Raw genomic sequence first — 21,739 nt, 5'->3', positions numbered from 1 at the left:
CTCAGGTACCTATCTACACGTCACACAGTGGGGAAACCCCAGCTCCCGTTCTGTAGCTCTAGGCTCATGTTCTTGTTTGAGTCGCCCACCTGGTACCAATCTCCTTTAAGATTACAAATGACACCCCTTCAATTGTCACTGGAAAAGTTCAAGGGTTGGTGACTGTCCTCAATCCCACCTCTCAATCAGTAGCTGACTGTGGTTTTGAAGCTCTCCTGATTTAGATTCCGTTGTGCTCACATCCTGCAAATCCTAATGCCAAGTGGTAGCCACTAGCTGGAAAATGGCTGCCTTGACTTGGTCCAGTATCACCTTTTCTCATAGAGATGTCTCCAATGAGAAACCCCTCAAACTTTCAGACTTCTTTTCAAATTCTTAGACTATAATTCCAAGAGAACGGGTGTTAGGCACACATATGAGATTACACTTCTCGTTGGGATGTGTGCACTTGTTACATATAGTCATGGAGATTTTTTGGCAGAGTGTTTTTAATATTTAATAGCCATTAAATAAAGAAAATAATGCCCTAGCCCATAAAGAACAGGAAGACGCCACTCTAGAATTTTTAGCAAGCATTTGCAATTATAATCAGTAACGCAGGCAGGAGAATATCAATGTTGCTCAATCATCACCGGTAAAAATGTAAATTTTTTAAAAAATTAAGACGTTAAGGTTCACCTGACTTAATCTTCTGCTAAGGTAAGCTGGGGCTATTTCCCAGGATTCTGAGTGGTTTAACACCATCAAGGCATGTCAGATCCCTCCAAATCATTCAGGGCTTACCATGCATTATTCTGGGCCTCTCAGGAAATGAAACAGGGTGAGGCAAAGTGAGGGTTTGGAGAACAAAGGGAAAGATGAGGTACAGAGGCCTCAGGCTAAAAGCACAGCACCCCTGTGAGGACTCTGAGGACAAATTAGAAGCCAGAAAAATGAGAACCAATCAGTGGCAATTACCTAAGCGGCAAATTAAAGCGCCATTGTTTTGGATCTTCCATGCTGACTAGAAGGGCACCAAATGGGCATTGCTTGCAGGACCCTCCCACAGTGATACCCACAGGCAGGCCTTTCTTCTTTCACAGCTAATAAACGGCCAGAGTGACTGTCCCTTCCCACAAGGACACCACAGAGACAACAGGAAGTCATTAAGTGAAGTCATAAAATGGACACTACTGTTCTCTTTAATTCCAGCTTCCCCTCTGGCTTTGGCTAAAAGATGATGCTTACTATCTATAGGTTATCTTTTAACCTATCTATGGGTTTACTGTTATCTTGTTATAGTCATAGTCCTGGGTCACATGTGGTGAGCAAAGAAAGGGGCGAGCCTATCACATTTTTTATTATAATTTTAACTGTTGAAGAATTTGGAACAGTGATAAGTTAGCTTTTGTTTCTAAATTACTACTTGTATAATGTTTCACCAACACTGACAGTGTCAGTCGGGTTTATGATATTGTAACAAAATACCTGTCGTTATCCAGTTAAAAAGGAGAATTTACTTTGATTGATCAGCCTACAGGTTGCAGTCAATGAAGAGTTATCCCTGTTGCCTTAGGTTTGCTGTGTCATGGTACTCCATGGTGGGAACAGGCGGCAGCGAGGGACTGTTTACCTTATGGTGGCCAGAAAGCAGAAAGAAAAGATTTATGCCCAGGGTCCCAATGTCCCTTACAGTTATGTTCCCAATTACTGCCCACCAAATACTCCATGTGCCTTAAACGCTCTGTCCTCTCCATTAAAATCAGAGGCACAGGATGTCCGCTTCCACACATGGACTCTCCGGGAACATTTACAATCCAAACCACAATGGTGACTAACAAGTCTGAAGAAAGAATCACGAAAATCTTCATCAAAATTCTGATGACCTGAATTTGATCCCTAGGACCCACACAATGGAAGAAAAGGCCAGACTCCTCCAGGTTATCATGTGACTTTTGCATGCACAGCATAAGAAGTACACGCCACACACAAATTTGCATACTTGTGCACAAATGCAACATGATGGCTTAAATGTAATTAAATGTTTAAAAATGTGAATAGATTATTTCTGTTAGTCTTACAGACCCCGCCATACTTGCATTACGCACGCTTAAGTCATGGGGCTCTAGAGAGGACACTGGGGTCTGGCCAAACAGCATCTCATGATTACATATCCTTGCCTTTCCTGTGTTCCATGGGGTGGTCCCCAGAGCTAATCATTGCTTTATCTAATTAGAGTAATTTCCTTGTGAATTTGTTATGTTTCCTCCAAAAGCCTTCCCAGCTCTTTGGACCTCCTCTCTTGGTGCTGGCACGAAAGTGGTGTTACAGGTTTTGTACCACCATCACCAACGTCTCCCCAAATCTCTCTACTCACTACAATTCAGATCAGTTGACCTCAAGCCCAGCTGCTTGGCTGGGGCCTTCTGCCTTCCCCTTTCGTATTTTTTTCTTCTGGTGCCGTTTCTGAGACAGATTTTGCATATTAGCTGGTCCTGCCACTTATTGTAACACCATCTAGATTTGTAAAGTTTTAAGATCGCATGTTTTTTTTTCTCTTCTGATTCCCAAATTCTTATGTTGGTTATAGAAAATGTTAAATTTCCCCTAGATAGTTTTCAGTGCTTTCACCCCATGGTCTTTCCCTCTGATGTTGCTATTTTTGGATACTCAACAACACAAACACATCCTATTGGTTAATGTGTGTGTGTGTGTGTGTGTGTGTGTGTGTGTACTCGCACGCACGCTGTCTTCTATATTTAACTCTCTAAGCAAGTCTCCTAGCATTATCTTTATAAACTCTGTGTGTTCCGTGGCTGTGAACACTTGTTTTATCTCCCTGGAGATTTTGTTGTTGTTGTTAAGATGACTATTTCTTACATTCTCCAAGTTTGCTTGTTCTGAGTACATGGCTGGCTGCTTTTGCCTCTCAGGACAGAAGTTCTCCTTATGTCTGATGACCCCTGGTATTTAAAGCCGATAATCTGAGGCTGATTTTTAAGAGTGGAGAATGGGATGGATGTGTATTGGGCTTTGTATGTTTAGGTGGGCAATTATATCTTATCAATTGGATCAGAGGTTATTGTGCTGTGTGTTCTTTCATGTGACGATTTAAGTGTAAGGGAGTGTGGGGTGGAGTGGGGATGTGTGTTTCTGGCATGGAAACCTTCCTTGGGAACTGGATGGGTAGAGAGATTGCTGCCAGACTCAGAGAGAGACCTTTGGCAGTGTGTTATAGGATGAAACAAAGCGGGTGGGACGATTTGCTGACTAAGAATTAAGATATCCAGCAGATATCTTGGGGCACTGTGGTGTAGACCTAGTGGGGATAAAAGATAGCATTTTTATTTTTTATATTTTTACAACAACATCCTCCCTCTCTCACAGCATCAGAGAGACAGCTGTCTGCCTAAGCAGAGTTAGCCTTTGAACAGTACTCACCACGCCCTCTCTCCCCTTCCCTTTCAAGGATTCGTGACTGGAAGATATGAGCTTTTCCACGTTTTCACTCCGAAACTGGGATACCTTCCTCTGCTCTCCTCTGCTAGATTAAAACTCCATTTTCTCAGCCCTTAAGTCACCACACATCCATCTTCATTATCTGCTGACTCCTTTGTTTTTCCAGGTGTGTTCCCTTTAAAAACATCCCTCAAAAGTCATTTCAGTGATGCTCCCGAAGGGTCTGGAATAACATATGTACATGTATTCATCTCTTGGGGGAAGGGCCAAATTTTCAAATTTGTCCTTTTACTGAAAACAGATTTTGTTTTCTTAATAATATCTTGATTCTGTTTTTCCTTCCCTCTATTCCTCCTACCATCCCCACCCCCATCTGGATCCACTCCCTTTCTGTCTCTCACTAGCAAACAAACAGGCTTCTAGGGGATAATAATAAATATAGTAAGACAAAACAAAACCTACCATATTGGAATAGGGCATAACCAACAGAAGGAAAAGAGCCCAAAGGAAGGCACAAGAAGCAGAGACCCACTCATTTGCACACACAGCGCTCTTACAGACTCCCCTCAGAGGACACTACGGAGACACCCGGAAAGAATTAAGTGAACTCATAAAATGCAATATGCAAGCTATAGTCCTTAATTTCCCCTTCTCACTTGGCTTTTACTAAAAGATAAAGTTCGCTGTATATAGATTTCTGGGTCTCATCCATAATTAGCTTTAACCTTAAACTTCTGGATCAGTGTTGCATCTTGGGCCTTGAGAGCCCTTTAACACTGAGATTACTCAATTTTGTTTTCAACATGAAGACAAGACCCAATATTTAGAAGGAAGAGATTGGGGCATTTGGGTGAAACTCAATGTGGAAACTACACATTCTTATACAATAGTACATCACATTGCCCCAACAATGGGCTGTGCATTGTGGGAAATAAACATATTCTCAAAGGGAAAAGAGTTCTTTGCATTGTAATTGGCCAAAAAAGAAAACATTCAGAGGAAACTATCAGACAAAACAATAGGGTGCTAAGAGCCAACACAAAGGAGGAAAGAAGGCTTCGATTCAGTTTTGAGAATGCAGGGTTCCAGACACTTCTCTGCAGAAGATGCAGCACGCATAACAGAGCATCTGGGACTATGTGCACCAGGCCTCTTCTCATGAGCAAGAAACACCCTTCTATATAAAACAGCTGTGCTGAGCATCTTAAGATTCTCCATTGCTCACCAAAGTGGATCTTCAAGATGCTGAGATGTTTCTAAAATACTTTAGTTCCCTACCCTCTTATGAAAGGAGATAGAAAACTTCACCCTTGAATAATGTTCAGGTGTTAAAGTTATACTCTTAATGAGGTTGAAAACACTATTGTTACTGAAATTATTACAGGTAAATCAACTTTCGTATTATGCACCTGTGACTCTCTGGGTCCCAACACCACTCATTCTACTGAAATAACTTTTTCTCACCATGTTGAGAGCAAGAAAACAAAACAAAAAAACACATAGCAACCAAATCACTACTGCCTGAAGGATAATTGGCTTTAATTGTATGTACGTATGCACATAGGTACATGTTTGTATGTATGTATACAGAAGACTTTATATAGAACAACGGATATACCAAACTTCAATGATACAAGAAAAAACAAATTTATTGCCCTTATAGGGGCATGGACTGGTGGCGGTTAATTTAAGTGTAAGGAGTGGCAGAGTTCTTAATGAATGGCAGTAGAAAATTCATTCTAAAGTACAACAAAATCCAGAGCCTTGTAAATAAGGAGAAAGCACTGATGTTTCCTAAATAGGGAGTTTTGTCATTAAAGTGATATTTCAAAATGTAGGAAAAAAATCTCTTAGTGTAGCATAGTTAGGACGTCAGGATTTTTAAAAAGCTACTTAATGACTCAGAGACACAAGGTCACGGAAGCTGGCCTGCCCCACCTATAGAACTGTGAGAGAGGTCATTTCAAAGCAAGAATCAATGAGAGTGAGTAATCTACATTTACAGTACTGCAGACATGGGCTGCCATGACAAAGGGACACGGGAACTGGTACCAACCATGGGCCCTGCACCAATTCATTTTTAAACTAAATCCCTGATAGCCTTCCATCCAGAAATATCTGCTGAGACCTACTATGTTTAAGGCACAGCCTCATCTCGTCCTTTGTTTCGTTATATTATAAACTAATGAAAAAATATATCCCAGCTAATTGATTTCCCAGAGTGGCCGATGCTCGTCCTTAAGAACAACACATTGATCTTTTTTATAGACAGCAACCTTCATTCTTCCGCCATGTCTTTTCGATGAGCACAGTCCCATCGACTTTAGAGTCAACTCAGTGCAAAAGCGGAACAAGGGCACTGAGGGAGAAGGTCCATTAGGCCTAATATTGCCTCAATTACTTTAATTCCATTAGTCCTGTTCATATTACTTCTCTAATCAATATCTCTCTGCAGTTCTTCATGTTTACCCTTTTGCAAAGTCTCGCGTAATGGGATTATGGCCTTCTGAGCTCAATGGCAGCTCGGCCTCACAAGTACAGTTTGGAGTCTGTGATTGTCTCCAGGTCTGTAACTAAGAAGGCTGAAATTGAATCAAGTTTTCCGGAGATCATTTCATATTATACTTTTAATACAATATAGGTGCTCTTACCTGTTGAGTCATTTGTTACTCAGTGTCAGAGACAATTACCGCGTGGCTTAATAGCTGGGCATCCTCTTCCACTAAACCTCAGGGAAGTTCATCTGATTTCCAGCTAAACCTGCAATCCTTTCTGCACTTATGCCTGCCTTTTGTTCAGTGCAGGCCTTGTGCCTCCACTGACAGTTATTCTTCCTGCAAGAGCTGCATATGGATAACACATTAACCGCTGTGTCTTCCCCTTGACAACTAATCAATCACAGTAACAGCCTCACAAATTACAGGAACTCCGTTCCCCTCCGTTCTCTGCGCAAGCGTCAGTGCACTGTCTGTTAGACACAAGAAGCTGCTGTTTCCACACAGACAGACTACACGAAAGGTATCAAGCCCTCCCCTTCGGCATGTGGGTACAGTACTGCGCATTGGGAAAAAGAGTTTGTGACTTGAAGAAGTATATGAAAATTTTGATTGAGATGTCGTTGAAAGTTATCCTGGAATTCAGAAGGGGTAAAAAAAAAGTCAGTCAGGAGGAAAGTTTCCATTAAAAAAAAAATACAAATCACAGGAAGTCTTGAAGGACAGGGGGATTTTGAAAATGGAAGCAGAGGGACTAAGGTGCACTGTGGGAAGCTCAGCAAGTCTCCCTGAGGACAGGGACTTAATGGAGGGACTAACAGTGAGAGGGGGCCTGGGTTTCCCTTGGAAACAGTGAGTTGAGGGTTATAAAGAAAGAGGATAGACCTTATGAACTGTCAGTCTCCTTGTAATGTGAGGGATGTGTGGAAGGTAAATGCTGGGTGCTCCGTGAGATAGACAGACAGACTTGCCTCTGTGTTAAAGGACCTGCTAGATCTGATATCCACTGTGCTGTAGAGCCTCATCCATTCTCTGTCCCCTCTGCATGCTCCAGGGATAATCTAACGCTATGCATCCCAGCTCCCTGCAGCTCCATCTCCTCTCCTCTGAAATGCTTTTTATTCCACGATGCTCACCCACATGGCAACGTCTTTCTAGTCTTCCAATCTCCACTTCTTTATGATCTTCTCTATAAAAACATTCCCTAACTCCCTCAAGCCAATTTCGCTGGCCTGCTTCCTGTCTGGAAAACATGCGTAGTATATGGCTGCATAGCACCGGTGGCCTTTGCATGGCCATCCGTCATCATCTGAATGATAACATGCTTAACATTTTCTCCCAGAGCAATTTTGGTACATGACAGAAAGGCAATGGATACGTGAATGAATGAACTGAGAAGCAGGGAAAGCGGAAGTGAGGAAAGCCTAGAGAGTCAAGAAGAGGAGGGGACGTGGGAAGGGAGGGAGGGGAGGAGGGGGGAGAAGAGGGAGGAAGGGGAGTGGGAAGGGGACACTGTAAAAACATGGATTACAGGATCTGGACAAACCCTCGAGCTAGCTACATGCAAGAAGCATCAAGAGATGGAGGAGAATGGAGGAGACTGCCGAACTTCTGAGCTGTCTGAGCCAAGCCCTCTGCTCTTCCTCCCTGCTTTGAGCTTTCCCACTCAGGATTGCTTCCCTCATAGATTTTAAATGAAACGAAGAGGGTGCCATGGGAGAAAGACGAACCCACAGAAAGCATATACTTAGGTTCCCATTTTTACTCTTTATGTGGAAATAAGAAGGTGTGATAAAAACTTGGCTCAAAATATGATTTGTGCCTGACATAGTGGCACATGCCTTGAATGCCAGAAGTGGAGAAGCCAAAGCACTAGTTCTCTCCGAGTTTGAGGCCAGCCTGTCTTACACAGGAAGTGCGAGACCAGCCAGGGCTGCACAGTGAGAAACTATCCCCAAAACAGACACCTGTTTAAATTGGGGTACCTCCTGTAATAGGAGAAATAGCCTTTAAGACGTTTGTCTTTTAAACTCCACCAACATTAATCATTAACTAAGTGAATATAAACATGATACTCGGTTTTTAAATCTGAGCTAGTGACAAATATTAGTATCCCGTGGAGTCCTGTGTTAAGTTCTCTAATCTTAGATCAGCGAAACTGAAGGATGCCGAAAAGCAGTAGCAGAGGAAAGAGTAGGCAACAAAGAGAGCTGAGCTATTTCCACAGCAGAGGAGTACCGAGGTCCACAGGAAATGGCTCAGTTACTAAAATGAGAACTATTAGAACATTGCTGCCCTCGTAGTGCACAATGCAGTCCTTCACACCCAGCTCGTCAGAGTTTAATAAACAGCACGTAACTGCTCACCAGGCTCTACCTGCAGCCACACAGGGCCATCCCACATCACCTAGATGGATCCTGCGGGACTAAAGCAGATTTGGCTGTTTTCGCTTTAAGGAAGCCATATAGACATTTCAAAGAAACAAGCGAGGGAAGAGCACATGGAAGGCTACGGAAGTCCTTAAATCAACGACAGTAAAGTCTTGAAGAAAGCAGCTGGGGAGGCCAGATGAAGCTATGCATTCCACGGTGTTTGGTGGGACCATGCCTGCACACATCACACGCAGCATAAATAACCGCTGTATGATTTACCAACTTCCTAAAGACAAACACTGGTAGGAAAAAGGCTAACACGGATCTGTATTTCCATTTCACACTGCCCTACCTGCCTCCAGCTTGGAAATCTAATTCTGTTGGAACCAAGGCTTGCTGTGGGACAGACTCATCCTCATCCTTACCCTGAAGAACATGGAAACTCCTGTGGGCTCGCAATGCCTGCACGGAAGGGCTTCCAATGGCCTGCAGGGTAGGCATTCAGGAACCCTGAGCCTGAAGCAGACCTTTCATATCTAGATATGGCCTACCACCTTAAAACACCTCCATACAGCACTTATCCTGAGTGTAAGAGAGCGCACAGATCTCCCAACCTGTCCACTCCTTCCACAGAGAAAACTCTGTCCCCAGTCTTTTACTCTTCTTGGCAGGAGGCTTCCTCTTAGTCTTTGTAGCTAATTTTCTTCTACACCTGCAGACTTGAACGGAAAGCACTGAGCTAAGAGGAAGAGGAGATGACACAAATAAACAGCTTTAAGAGTAAACAGAGCCATTGGGTTTTACCTGAGGATCAGTGTCTTAATGTCTGACCAATGCCCGTATCTGAATGCTGACAGGGTGAGTTGTGCTGACTTGAGCTGAAGAAGCATAGGGATGGGAGAAGATGCTGTGAGGGCAGCTCCTCTTCAGGATAGCATTTATGAATTAGAGCTAGGAAACAGCACATTAGACTTAATGAGTGCAAAGCGAAACATCTGTGAAGGAAGAATGGCCCAGCTATGATTTAAACTGCGCTGGATTGGCTGCAAAGATATCTTGAGGGACTGATGGAGGTGGTATGCAAATTGATCGTTCAGCCTGGATGCCATCAGAGAACCAAGGACGGCTCACGCCAGGAGCTGTATGTGCATTTTAAAATTCACTCTCTATGAAACTTTTTCAAAGAGGCACCAATGTTAATAGTAACACCGTTGCTTAACTTGGACTACACGGAACAGAGTTCACCTTAGCTAAGAGAGGGCACGATGCCTGCAGACCTCTTGAATAAGTGCGCTGTGCTTTTTCGTGGATTCAGTTTGGTCATGACTGATGTGGTCTCTCACTCCTTCCATCAATACTAAGCAGCAAGCAGACTGTTAAACTGGTTTGGGGAGACCAAGAGAAGTACCCCTTGGACAGTACTGAAGTTGAATTCTATCCCAAGAGAATCACAGGTCCTACACGAATGGATGTAACCTGCTTCAGGAATGGGGCCCCTTGTTGGGGGATGGTCTTATGCACTGTGTATTCAGATACTGATTGCTGTGACCAGAGATCTGGTTGCAGTCCAGATACTGACATTGTCAAGCATCTCCTGTATCAATGTTGTATAAAAATTGTTTTCTATCACCTCTGATTGGTTAATAAAGAGCTGATCAGCCAATAGCTGGGCAGAGGAGAGAGGAGGTCGGACTTCCGGTCCCAAAGAGAGGGGTTCCTGGTGAGGGACCAGAGGGAGAAGGGATTAGCCATGAGGATGCACCATGAAGAGTCATCATGAGCAGGTAGCCATGAGGTCACTGACGGAGCAGGAGCAGCCAGGAAAAGACTAAGATGACAGACAAAGGGCCACATGTCTGGGTAGTAGGAAGCCATAAGAGGTTAGAGCAGACAAGGGTTAGAATATCCGCCCACCTATAGTGCTGAAGCTTATAATAAATATGAGGTCTCCGTGTCTTTATTTGGGAGCCAGAACAGGTAGAAAAGCCCCTGTATTTGCTTCTGCAGCCCCTAGTGAAGATGGACTTCAGAGTGGGCCATTAGAATCACCCTGAGATAGACAGGCATAGAAGGATTGTGGTGGGAAAACAAGAGGGTGGAAAGCGCCTTCTGTAAGCCAGGAAATGACTAGAATCTCCTGCTGGAACTTACTCCTCCTCACAACACCAGAAAGAAACCCTGAGCACACCTTGACTGTGGACGCATAGCTTCAAGATCTGAAACAATGATATAGGTTAAATTACCAAAGAACAAACCCAGCATCAAAAACCACCATGGTCAATAGGGTTCCTGATGGCGCCTCGCCTCAGTCAACCGGATCTCTACATCTATGTCAGAGGTACAGAGGCCATATGAGAAAGAGATGGCCTGTCTCCAGTGGGGACCTTTAATCCTCTGAAAAGATGATTAGAAAGAAAAGAAGGCAGCCAAAGTTAATGGAAAACTAATCTTAGTGACCTGTTTGGACAAATCAAGGTTGTGAGGCATATCTTTAAAAAAAAAAGTCAAAGGAAATTAAGAAGGACAACTTCAGATAAGGAGGCAAAGAAAAGACCTTAAATTGAAGGCTTTGGTATTTACATATTTATATTAAATGACGTTGAAAAGATAGATTTTTGATAAAGTGAAAAGGAGGAGAGTAGCAGAAATCCTACGTCTGCTCTGTACAAAGTGGTCCACGGCCTCCATGGCTATTGTGTTTCAGCACATTTGGTTTGCTGAGCCTCCTCCTATAGATGTGCCCCATGAGTTAGTTCCATCACTGACCCCTGAAGCAAACAGCGCTGTGCGACAGACACCTAAGAGAAAGACATCAGGGTACGGGATGAAGTCAGTTCCCACACAGTGACATGCTGGCATAAGTCCTACCCATCATCTGTGCCTTACAGACCGTTCCTTTACCTGAGCACTGTGAGCTCGCACTCTCTCTCTCTCTCTTGCTCTCTCTGTCTCTCTTCTCCTCGTATTGTCAACACACTATGGTGCTGGCTGCCAAGGACCTGGAAAACAAAGGCCATCTTGTTAGGAGAAAGTTCAGACATCAATTTCCAAGCTGACCGAACGTGTGTAAGCAGATGCAAGGTTTCACATGAGGAACCTGAGCTGAATGCTGTCCTTTCTAGCCCCGGCCCATTCCAACTGAATGCCCTTGCGGAAGGGCCCTGCACCATGCTAACCCGGGAACAATCAATGACAGTGAAGGGCTCACCGTAAACAGAACCTGCAAGCGGTCAATCTTTCACAGAATATTTCTGCTTTAAAGTAGCCCTTGCTGTTAAAGCTTGCCACATTGAGTCTGGTGTTAGAGCCAGGGCCTCAGTAGTACCTAAAGTGGGGGAGGCAGATAATAATAATAAAATAATAATAATAATAATAATAGGGGGAATAATAATAATAAACCATCCTACCTGTAGATAAGGAAGAGAAAGACACACACACACATATATATGTATGTGTGTATGTGTATATATATATATACATATATATATATGAGAGTATATATGAGAGACAGAGACAGAGAGATAGAGACAGAGAGAGAGAGACTAAAACACAATTTTCCAGAAAGAATTTCAAAGCCCTCTTTTTCTAAGCATGGTGCATATTCAATAGCATCAGCCTAGACGGAGAGCCCACTGAGAGACAGACAGCAGGAGAGCCTAGACAGAGAGCCCACTGAGAGACAGACAGCAGGAGAGTCTTCAGTTTCATGAGGCCTTTGGAAGGCTCCCAAGCACACTGATATCTGAGAAGCTTGGTTTTAAAGTCCCTCGAACATCCTGCTTGTGGTCCCTAGGACCATAGTTGTGCAGCGTCCCCGATTTGAAGTCCACAGTCTCTTTACAGGCCAGGGTATAAATCTCCTATCCCCTGCAAAACCTTTTGCTGCTGCCTAAACACCCTTCCTTTCCCAGGACACATAGATTGAGTGTGAGCAACAACAGGAAGCTCTTTGACTACAAGCGATGTCATCCAAAGAGCCAAAAGATGGAAAACGAATTATAAAATGGCTTGGTTGCTCTTACAGGAAGGTATGCGCTGGGTCTGCTCGTCCACTTAGAAAGTGCCTTGCCCAGTGCCAGCTGTCCCGAAGGCATGCTGCAGTGAATGCTACATCACAAATTACAGATCCTCCGGAAGGGACAGTGTATGGCGGTATCCGGGCATGTAACCAAACCAGAAAGGAAAGAGTCAACTCCCTTACTTCGAGAAAACACCAGACTGCGATTTCCTATGTGTCTTTCAGCGTCTTTGAATATCTGTATGCATGAGCCGTAACCGTGGCAGCCCTGGGGTATGCTTTTCCCCCCTTTTAACTCTCCTACCTGTAGACAAGGAGGAATAGCAAACATCAAATGCAGGAAGCACCAACTCAGAAGTCTGAGGCACCCAGCAAGGGATAACAGAACTGTGCCTCCATGCCATTTGATCACAGACAGTGTCAATGAAACCTCAGCCAGCCATACAGGAACCATAAAGGGAATCGCATTAAAGTTAATACAGAAGTAGGGGAAATGTCCTCCACAAGGGACACTGGCTATTTGCTAGATGCACCACTGGGAGCGATTGAGGGCTCTCAGTATGACCGGAGCGTGCGCTCCCCTCTCTGTGCACATCTCTTCTCCCTGCATTTAAATAGTTCTTATCTCTCCCTCCCCCTCACTCATTCTGGTGCCTTCTCTGGTTCCCTTTCCACCTCCAGCTGCCCTCCCATCCCTGCCCTGGTCTCTCTCTATACCCCCTTCAGTTGACTGCTTTGTTAACCTGTCTTTTCTGTCACAGGGAAGGGAGAAAGTGGGGACATCAGATATCTCGTGTGCATCCTTTCCTCTTGCCCCTTCCCCCTGCTCTCCCCATTTTTGGTTCTCTTCTTCTATGCCCTCTTGCCTCTCACAGAGCTGACTCGCTGTTATTAGAGTATGGCCGCCCGGCTGAAGGCAGAGCTTAACAGGGACAGGGACAATGCTGGACTCTTACGTCAACAAAATACTCGGACGTCTCAGATCCTCCTAACCTGTGCCAGGTCAACAGCTGGGGCAGGAGACTTTTCTTAAAAACAAAACAAAAAACAAAAAACAAAAAAAAAAACCATCAGCTTAGCATTTTCTTGGCATTTAAAAATATAGGACAAATCTAGAATGTTTAGCCATTGTGCTTAAAAGCAGGAAGAAGGTGACATATACTAAGCAAAGGGTTTCAGTCACTCTCTGCCTTTGCCTAGGTGCACCATGAAAGCAATCCTGTCTTTAATCTCATCTCTCTTTGTGTAGGCCCCAGACCCTCCTGGGAGGAGGGCAGCTTGTCCCATCCCCTGTGAAGACAGCTCAATGAGGCCAGCAGGAGCTCAAGAAGTGCCTCTTGGCAAAGACACAATAAGGCACACAGGAAGCCTCCTTTACTGTCCCATCAGGAAGCCTTCCAAGGTGCAGCTTAATAGATTAAGGTTGAGTGTGATAGAGAAACGCCCAGTACTACATCTCATACCAAACGCACTTACAGAGAACTCCATAGCACAGCCTGCGATTTGGCAATCTCACGTACAGAGAAGCCATTGTGGTCTTCTTGAAGTGGTTCACTCTTTTATATTCAACCTGTGAACTATCAGTAAACTGTGAACTATCAGACAAAATCTGCTTGGTTGGCCTTTTGTATCGCAGTCCCTGGACACAGTACACACCCCTGGCACAAGTTATGGTTCCTAAATATCTAATGATAAGTGGGTTCAAAACCAAGCAATCAACACGCTGGTCGGCATAAGTTTCAAGGTAGCCTAGTTGAGGCAAGTGCTAATTCACACTAATGGTCTTGGAAAACTTCCCTTAGGTTTTTGGCGCTGTCATCTAATTATAAATACAACATCGGATCAAGCATACGACTTGCACTAGAAGGGGAAATATTGCTTTGGGCAGGCACACTGAGCAGTCAGATGTGACAGCTAACATTCAAACAATAAATGTGAAAATGGAAAAAAGAATCTAAAAAGCAGACAAACATTATCAAATAATACAGCATCCTGAGGTACATTAGTAAATCCTGTGTGTTTCGACATGCTTTGCTCAGACCTCCTATCATGCAAAGTCTCATCGCACAGCTAGATTCCTGCAAAGGGGGGGAGGAGTAACCACACACTGAATGTGACACACAGGCATTTTCCAGTCAACAGAGAAAACTCCCCACAGACCAATCAACTACTGGATCCCCACTTTGGCTAAAGGGAGGAGATGTAGATGGTAAGGAAGTAATGGGCAAGCCATGCCAGACAGAACTGTGAGGACCCCATGCTGGAGGAGGGGCCGGGTGAGCAGTGTCCCAGTGACTGCAAGATGCCTTGTCAACCAACCGAGAGTCAGAGCACCCGCCTGCAAGCTTGGTGCACGTTACTCTGATTGTTTTGTGATTAAAAGTGTGCTTTTCATTGTGCAGCATCGGGGTTCCACAGAAATTATTAGAGGTTCTTCTTAACTCGAACATCCATATCATCGTTGGGCTGGAAGCATCAAACCCCTACGCCAAGGCAATGCAGAAGCTGAGCGAGTCACCACCTTGCGGCATCCTCTGTCAAGACCTACAGTGTCTCTGGCTCTCACACTGGAAATAGTTTACCAGTGCCCGACACTCACATGGTCGAAAAGTTCATTTTTTTAAAAAGAAAATGCATTGACAGCTCCTGGGACATACATACCTCAACACAAGTCTGACCTAGGTGGAATTAAATATTTAAAGCTCACCAGTTTTACTGACAATAAGGTTGAGGGCACAGTCTGCATTTGACCCTGCATTTGAGAAAACTGTGGGCAGGAAGGTCTCTGCCATCACCCCTCCTGTCTTTCTTGTCTGAATTTGGTCACTAGAACCTGGGGAAGATTTTCCTGACCTAGTGAAGCAGGAGACCCTCACATGGGAAGTAAACTCACTACGTGTAAATGAAAGGAGACAGAGAAATGGGGAGACCAAGAAGACGTTGGGTGTGTCCTATCGGCAGCATAGTCAACTGCACAACTCCTTCCATTGATTGCCAGTAGGCCACACTCCTTTGCCCAAACCTACTTTTCCACAACCCACTTCTTTAACAGGTGACATCAAAACCCACCTGAATAACAACTGTTTGGGGTCATTGTTGTATGAAGTCTCCACTATGACATACAAACTTCAAAAAAACTATCTTTATTTTTGTGTCTTTTGTTTGAGGAACATCAGCCATGAACCTAGGCTAGACCTTCTATGCTACTTTAGACGGTTCCCTCAAAACTGCACTTTCCGTCTCAGGTGCAAACCATGAGACTCACATTTGTAATCATCCAACAAGTGACGCTTTCTAATTTCATTTTGAGTTTTCCAGTCATATGCTTTCCTACTTGTATGAAAAACACCATTCTACAGTCTTATCTAAATATCATTATAAAACAGTTTCCCCGTGCAGCCACCATGATGACTGAAGCAGAGGAAACGAAGATGGGGAACTTCGCCAAGTTTACCTACTGCAGTGTGGACCTGGACCAACTGCTGGGTGTGTCCTATGAGCAGCTGATGCAATTGTACATCGAGTGACAGAGGCGGCACAGAGGCGAGGCCTGAACCACGGACGGAGGAGGAAGAGGAGGAGGAGGAGGAGGGGGAGGAGGAGGAGGGGGAGGAGGAGGAGGAGGAGGAGGAGGAACTCACTATGCAAGCGCCGCCCATGGGCAAGCCCTAGGAGGTGAAGACCCCCCGGAGGGGTATGATAATCCTGACAGAGGTGGTAGGTGGCATGGCGGGTATGAACAACAGCAAGGCCTTCAACCAGGTGGAGATCAAACCAGAGACGATCAGCCGCTACCTGAGCGACTTCTCCGTCATCTACGAGCGGGTAAGGAAGCTCTGACCAATAAAGACTCCAGAAAACATTTTTTTTCCAGAAATACAATCTGCATTATGCTTGACATCTGTATCCCTTGGATGACTCCGTATGGGGGATCAACTTCTCAAGTCCAGAAGCCACCAAGCCCTGCTTAAGCATGGCTTTTGGTGATAGAGGACCCAGGGGAACCCTCTGTTAGAGATCACCACACATTTTCATAGTTTACAAGGATAAGGCAGGCACTGAGCCGGTCGTTCATGAATAAGGCCTCTTTAACATTTTAATGAGAACATTAACTCAGCATCATCACTTTGGCCTTCCCAGAAAGTCTTGTTAGCAGCAAAGAAAGTTACTTACAAAACCAGTAATGAAATTGAGAGCCTTTCTGTGCCCCCAGGGGTACCACTGAGCCACAAACAGTGACTGTATTATTTCTCTCCACAACGAGCCTATATTTTGATCAGACTAGAGTTTGGTAAATGAGTCAAACATCCATAGAAAAGCCCTCATCCCTGTGGTGCTGTGTGCTGTGTGTGCTCGCCCATTTTATATCAGATTTGTCCCCTAATTCGCTTTTTATATTATACACAGCAGCGTTGAATACAATGCGAGACTCAATAAATGTTAGAACATACTTTTCTGCTACTTTCCCTTAATCATTTTCTACTACCTTCGTTCTCTCTTGCCGTGTGACCGATTCCCACCGAAGCTTCAAACTGCCTTTCACCTGGGGCCCATTAAATCCAGAGGACAACCCACGGAGCTTCAGAAGCCAAAGGTGAACAAGAAATAATTCCCAGGCTCTGACTTAACATGAATTTCTGCTTCATCCCCTGAACAAAATCTGGAAATCTGGAGCAAAATGAATAAAAGAGTTTGTCACCTTTAAAACCAAGCAGGAGAGAAGACGAGAGCCAAAGGGAAGTAATGTCCAGGTCACGCGCATGCAGCTCTCACAGCGTAAGTTCTGAGCACCTACTATGCAGAAGCACTGTTCTAGTTATGGTACAAGCACCCGGACCCAAGACAGACCGGAGCGCCATCCTCACTAAGTGGGATTCTGGTGAGAGAGACAGATAGCAAACAAGGTAAAAACATCCGAGGGCAGTAAGTGATATGAAGAAGATACAGCACAGGGACAGGACCAGAGATGTTGGCTGAATACAATGCAAATTTAAAGTCAAGCCAAGGGGGGAGAAAAAAAGGAACATAGCAGAATTTTAAAGCTCATTTAAAGATGCTGAATTCATACTCACAACCAAAAGAAGGCAGTGCAGAAAACTACATAGGCTACGTGACAATGATGGCTGCCAACGTTGTGGAGGACAGATGAATGGGCAGACCACAGAAGACTTAAGAGCAGAAACTATTTTGTGTCACACCACGGTGGTAGCTGTGTGTCATTGACAGGTCCAAGTTTCCTGACTGTGCAGCCCCTGGAAGGGACCCTCACATGACCCACTGACTTGTGGTAATGAGGCGTGTCAATCTGTCCTGTGAGTGTGGATGCTGCAGGGGGGAAATGGGTCAGGGAGCTCACTGTATGCTTCGCCCCCTCTTGTTCTAGTCCGCCCTCTGCTGCTCTGAGAAATTCCAAGACCAAAACAGCTTGGAGAAGAAAGGGCTTACTTGGCTTACCAGACCCCATGGCAGTCTAGCCTTGAGAGAAGCCTGGTCAGGAGACCAAGCAGGAGCCTAGAGGTAGGAACTGAAGCAGAGAACATGGAGGGATGCTGCTCTCTGCCTTGCTCTCCATGGTTTCTCGGCCTGCTTGCTCCTGTAACACAGGACCTGCTGAGGGGTGGCACTGCCCACAGAGGATGTGTCCTCACACACTGACCAATAACCAAGAAAACAGCCCTCAGGCTTGCCCGCCGAGCAGTGTGATGAAGGCATATTCTAGACTAAAGATCCCTCCTCCCAGACAGCCCTTGTGTCAAATGACAAAAACTAACTAACATGGTGCTTCCATGGCGTGTGTGTGTGTGTGTGTGTGTGTGTGTGTGTGTGTGTGTGTACATTTATATACACGTGTACATGTGACTATGTATGTATATATGTGGTCACGTGTATGTAATTTCAATATAGTGATTTTTTGGGTTTTGTCTTGTTTTGTTCTTAGTTTTCCGAGGCAGGGTTTCTCTGTGTGGCCCTGGTTAACTCCCCCACATAGACCAGACTGTCCTCCAACTCAGGGTTCCACCTGCCGCTGTCTCCCAAGTGCTGGGATTAAAGGACTGCAGCACCACACATAACTCAAAGGAAACCTTAAATGATTTCACCAGTTTTCCAGGGAACAGAGAGGAAGGATTACTGTTCTCATCACTGTTTCCAGGAACTTGAAGGAGGCTGAGGGGAAAGAGAAGAGTCTTCCTGGGATCTCACAGGCAGTACAGAAGGAGGAGGCCAGGCTTCCTCATGAGGACACACACCTCTGCATTTCTTTCAGGGTGGCCTGCAGGCACTGCTCTTGGTGTGAGGACATTCTAGCAGGAGGTGAGGGCTGGGGAGGGGCAGTGCTACCACCTCCCTCTGCCTCTTGCCTTTGTCTTGGTCTGCCATAGATGCTAGTTAAATAATCCATAAAATGTGGTTGAGAAAAATGAAAAAATCATTAGCACCAAAGCCAGCCTCACAGAGAGAAAATCAAATATTAAGGTGCAGGGTGGCACAGGTTTTTAAATAGACATTTTAATTATCAACAACAGGTTTCTACTGCGCATGCTCGTGCAAAGGCCTCCCGGGGAACGCATAGATGGAAAATCCACATGGGAAGGGACTCACACCAGGACTCAGTGGCCTCATGGGATTTGAATATACACCGTCACCTGGAACTCTTACCAATTATTTTTTCAGAGAACACTAGAGGAGCGGAACAAGCCTAAACTCTTAGCACACTCCTTTTATGTAAACAAGCACTGTGAGCACAGAAGCAAGGGGATGGCCATGAGTTGGAGGCAGGCTTGGTCCTCATTGACAGTTCTAGTCTAGCCAGGGCAACATGGCAAGACCCTGTCTCAGGAAGAGAAATGGACGCAGGATTGAGGAGATCATGACGCCCTTACAATGCTTCCTTTGTTGACTGGGATCCCCTGAGCTTGACTGGGATCTCCTGAGCCCAAGAGGAAAGCCTGGTGTGGTGGCATGCCTTTGTTATCTTGGAATTCAGCAGAGCTCAGAGAATACTTGAGGTTCAGGAGCCAACTAGTCAGTCTACTTGGAGTTCTAGGTCTCTGAGAGACTCTGTCTCAAAAGAAACAGTGAATACCTGAAGGACAGCTAAGATTGTCCCCCAGCTTCCACACATGTATAAGTGCAAACACACACACACACACACACACACACACACACACACACACACACATGTATAAGTGCAAACACATAGGAGAGCAGGGTTACATATGGAGACCCTGTCTTAGAAAAAAAAAAAACAAAACAAAAACAAAACCACTTGAACAGATTTTAGGAAAAGAACAACGGTCTCTGTAATATTTATAGGAGAGACAGATTTAACTTGGAACCTGCTAATAGTGTAGGCTTGTTCAGTTCATTTTAAAGAAAGCAAACATTGTGGGAGTAGGCCCGGGGAGCCTGGAGAGTCTACTGTCTTGTCCACACACAACGTGGACACGTTTTAAATAAAACATTCCACCTCTCACCTGCCAGGTGTTCCTTGGAAGCTCTGAGGAAGCCCACCTGGTAGCACTTGTAGTCTGAAAGGAAAGACTGAGGGGGTGTGTGCCTCTGCCCTGTGAGTCAAGCATTTTGTCCCTCTGTTTGGGGGTTGTCTGATTTCCTGTTGATTTGTATGATTCTCTCTGGAGCTTTTCACCCGTATTTTCCAATAACTCCTCCTTATAATCACAGCCCCATGGAGAGACAACAGTTCCTGGTTCCCACAAGAACTGGACTGAGAAGACTCCAAGAAGGGGGCCCAGGGGACAGGAATTTGAGAAGCCTGGCCAGTCGCACAGTGACCTCTAGTCTAGATTAGAAACGTTGTTCTTTGGGGCTAACCATGCAGCACTCTTGTAAATGAGGAGGAATCCCATCTCCTCTACCAATGATGGTCCTAACCAAATGCTTTTATGAGACCGGAGTTTGCCCCAACATGAGAGAAACCTATCAGGTGGACACCCTCTGAAACTGCTCTCAGGATTCCAAGCCAAGAGTCTCCATCCAGATGATATTTCCCTGTATTCTGCCCTGTGGGGACTGCTGCACTGCTGGGGCACACAGTGTGCCAATTCTACCCTCTTCCAACATTAAAGTGTTCTTTCTTCATTTGACAAAGACAGAGAAAGAACAGGAGCTGGTGAGAGTGAGGGTTAACTGGAACTAACCCAGGCCAGCACTGGATCCGACCTAAAGAGCCTGGTCCTTGGGAAGTATTAAGGCCCGGAGAGCAAACAAGCACACAAACAGGAATGGTGGAACGAAAACAGAGCAGATACAAAAGGAGGAGGATCCAAGATGGAAACCAATGCACCACCTCGGGGCATCTCCAAGTGACCTCACGGCTTTGTGGGGAACAAAAGAATTCAGGGTGCAAAGGCGCCTACCATTCGCAATAGAGAGAGCTGGGTGCCATAAGTAGGGAAAATGTTTACTCCTCTTCACCCTTCACAATGAAAGCCACCACCTCTAGCACCCTGTCTCTCTCTTCCCCTCAGTTTGAGCCCACACTGAATGTCCTGTTTTCTTCGTGTGACACTTGACACTGTGAAGATCCCTGTACACAGTGTGAAGCACCTGTAAACTCGCACCGTTTACCTCCCTTGTCTTCCCATGCTCACAATCAGGCGTAAGTGCTATTAGATAAATATAGAGACAAAGGGATTTACAATGCACAAATTCCCATGGGGGAGGAAACTGCATTCAAAACCGTAATCTTTTTGAGGGTCTGTGCTTTCCTGAGTGTACGGCTCACCTGTTTTGTTCTTGCTTTGTGAATAAATGATCTTTCACTTACAGTGGTTCAATTTATGATGGAGTCAAATGATATACAATGTTGCATCTGGATGTTCCCTGCATGATGTCCTATGGGACTAGCAATGTGTGGGCCGAGCATCAGTAGGGCATCATGGCTCCCATCCACTGAGGAACACCGTCACTAAGCTACGATATACGACGGTGGGTAGGTATAGGAAATGCTTTTTGGCTCTAGATATTTTTCAACTCACTGTAGGTATTGCATGGCATTACCCCATCATAATTTGCAGAGATGCCTCTCACTCATCTGGACTTCTCTAACTCAGAACAGATGAAACTGCAAACCAGGATTCCTGCTAAGGTGATTAGCCAAAACTAACTCTTCTTCCTTGGCTGCCTTTGTTGGTGTTTTGTCATGCCCGTGAGGAAACTAATGAACCCGTACACTCTGTGTCAACTGGAGGATGAATGGCCACAGGCAGCGGATACATACAAAACTTATCCTGGGCTGAAAAATCTCAGATCTAGACTGAGGTCAAGCTGCTTACCAGCTATGTCATCAGGGCTAAACGACCTCGCTTCCCGATTCCAAGAGCCCCCATAGGCAGTGAGGATGATATTGAATACTCCGCCAGATAAAAATGAAGCCACAGACTTGACACACTGTC

At 45.0% G+C, this 21,739-nt stretch overlaps 1 protein-coding gene across 10 annotated transcripts in view; it reads right to left on the bottom strand.

Annotated features, from left to right (window-relative positions):
• Window positions 1–21,739, bottom strand: part of Enox1 (ecto-NOX disulfide-thiol exchanger 1) — a 552,870-nt gene that overhangs the window by 430,531 nt on the left and 100,600 nt on the right. For all 10 annotated transcript variants that reach the window (XR_015638038.1, XR_015638039.1, XM_087585810.1 and 7 more), the window contains 1 exon segment: window positions 11,207–11,304. The gene's annotated coding sequence lies outside the window, so the exon portion shown is untranslated.

Source organism: Rattus norvegicus, chromosome 15, assembly GCF_021556685.1.
Source record: "Rattus norvegicus strain SHRSP/BbbUtx chromosome 15, alternate assembly SHRSP_T2T, whole genome shotgun sequence".
NCBI classification, from domain to species: Eukaryota; Metazoa; Chordata; class Mammalia; order Rodentia; family Muridae; genus Rattus; species Rattus norvegicus.
The sequence above is the reverse complement of the archived record's forward strand: the minus strand, read 5'-3'. Positions and strand labels throughout refer to the sequence as shown.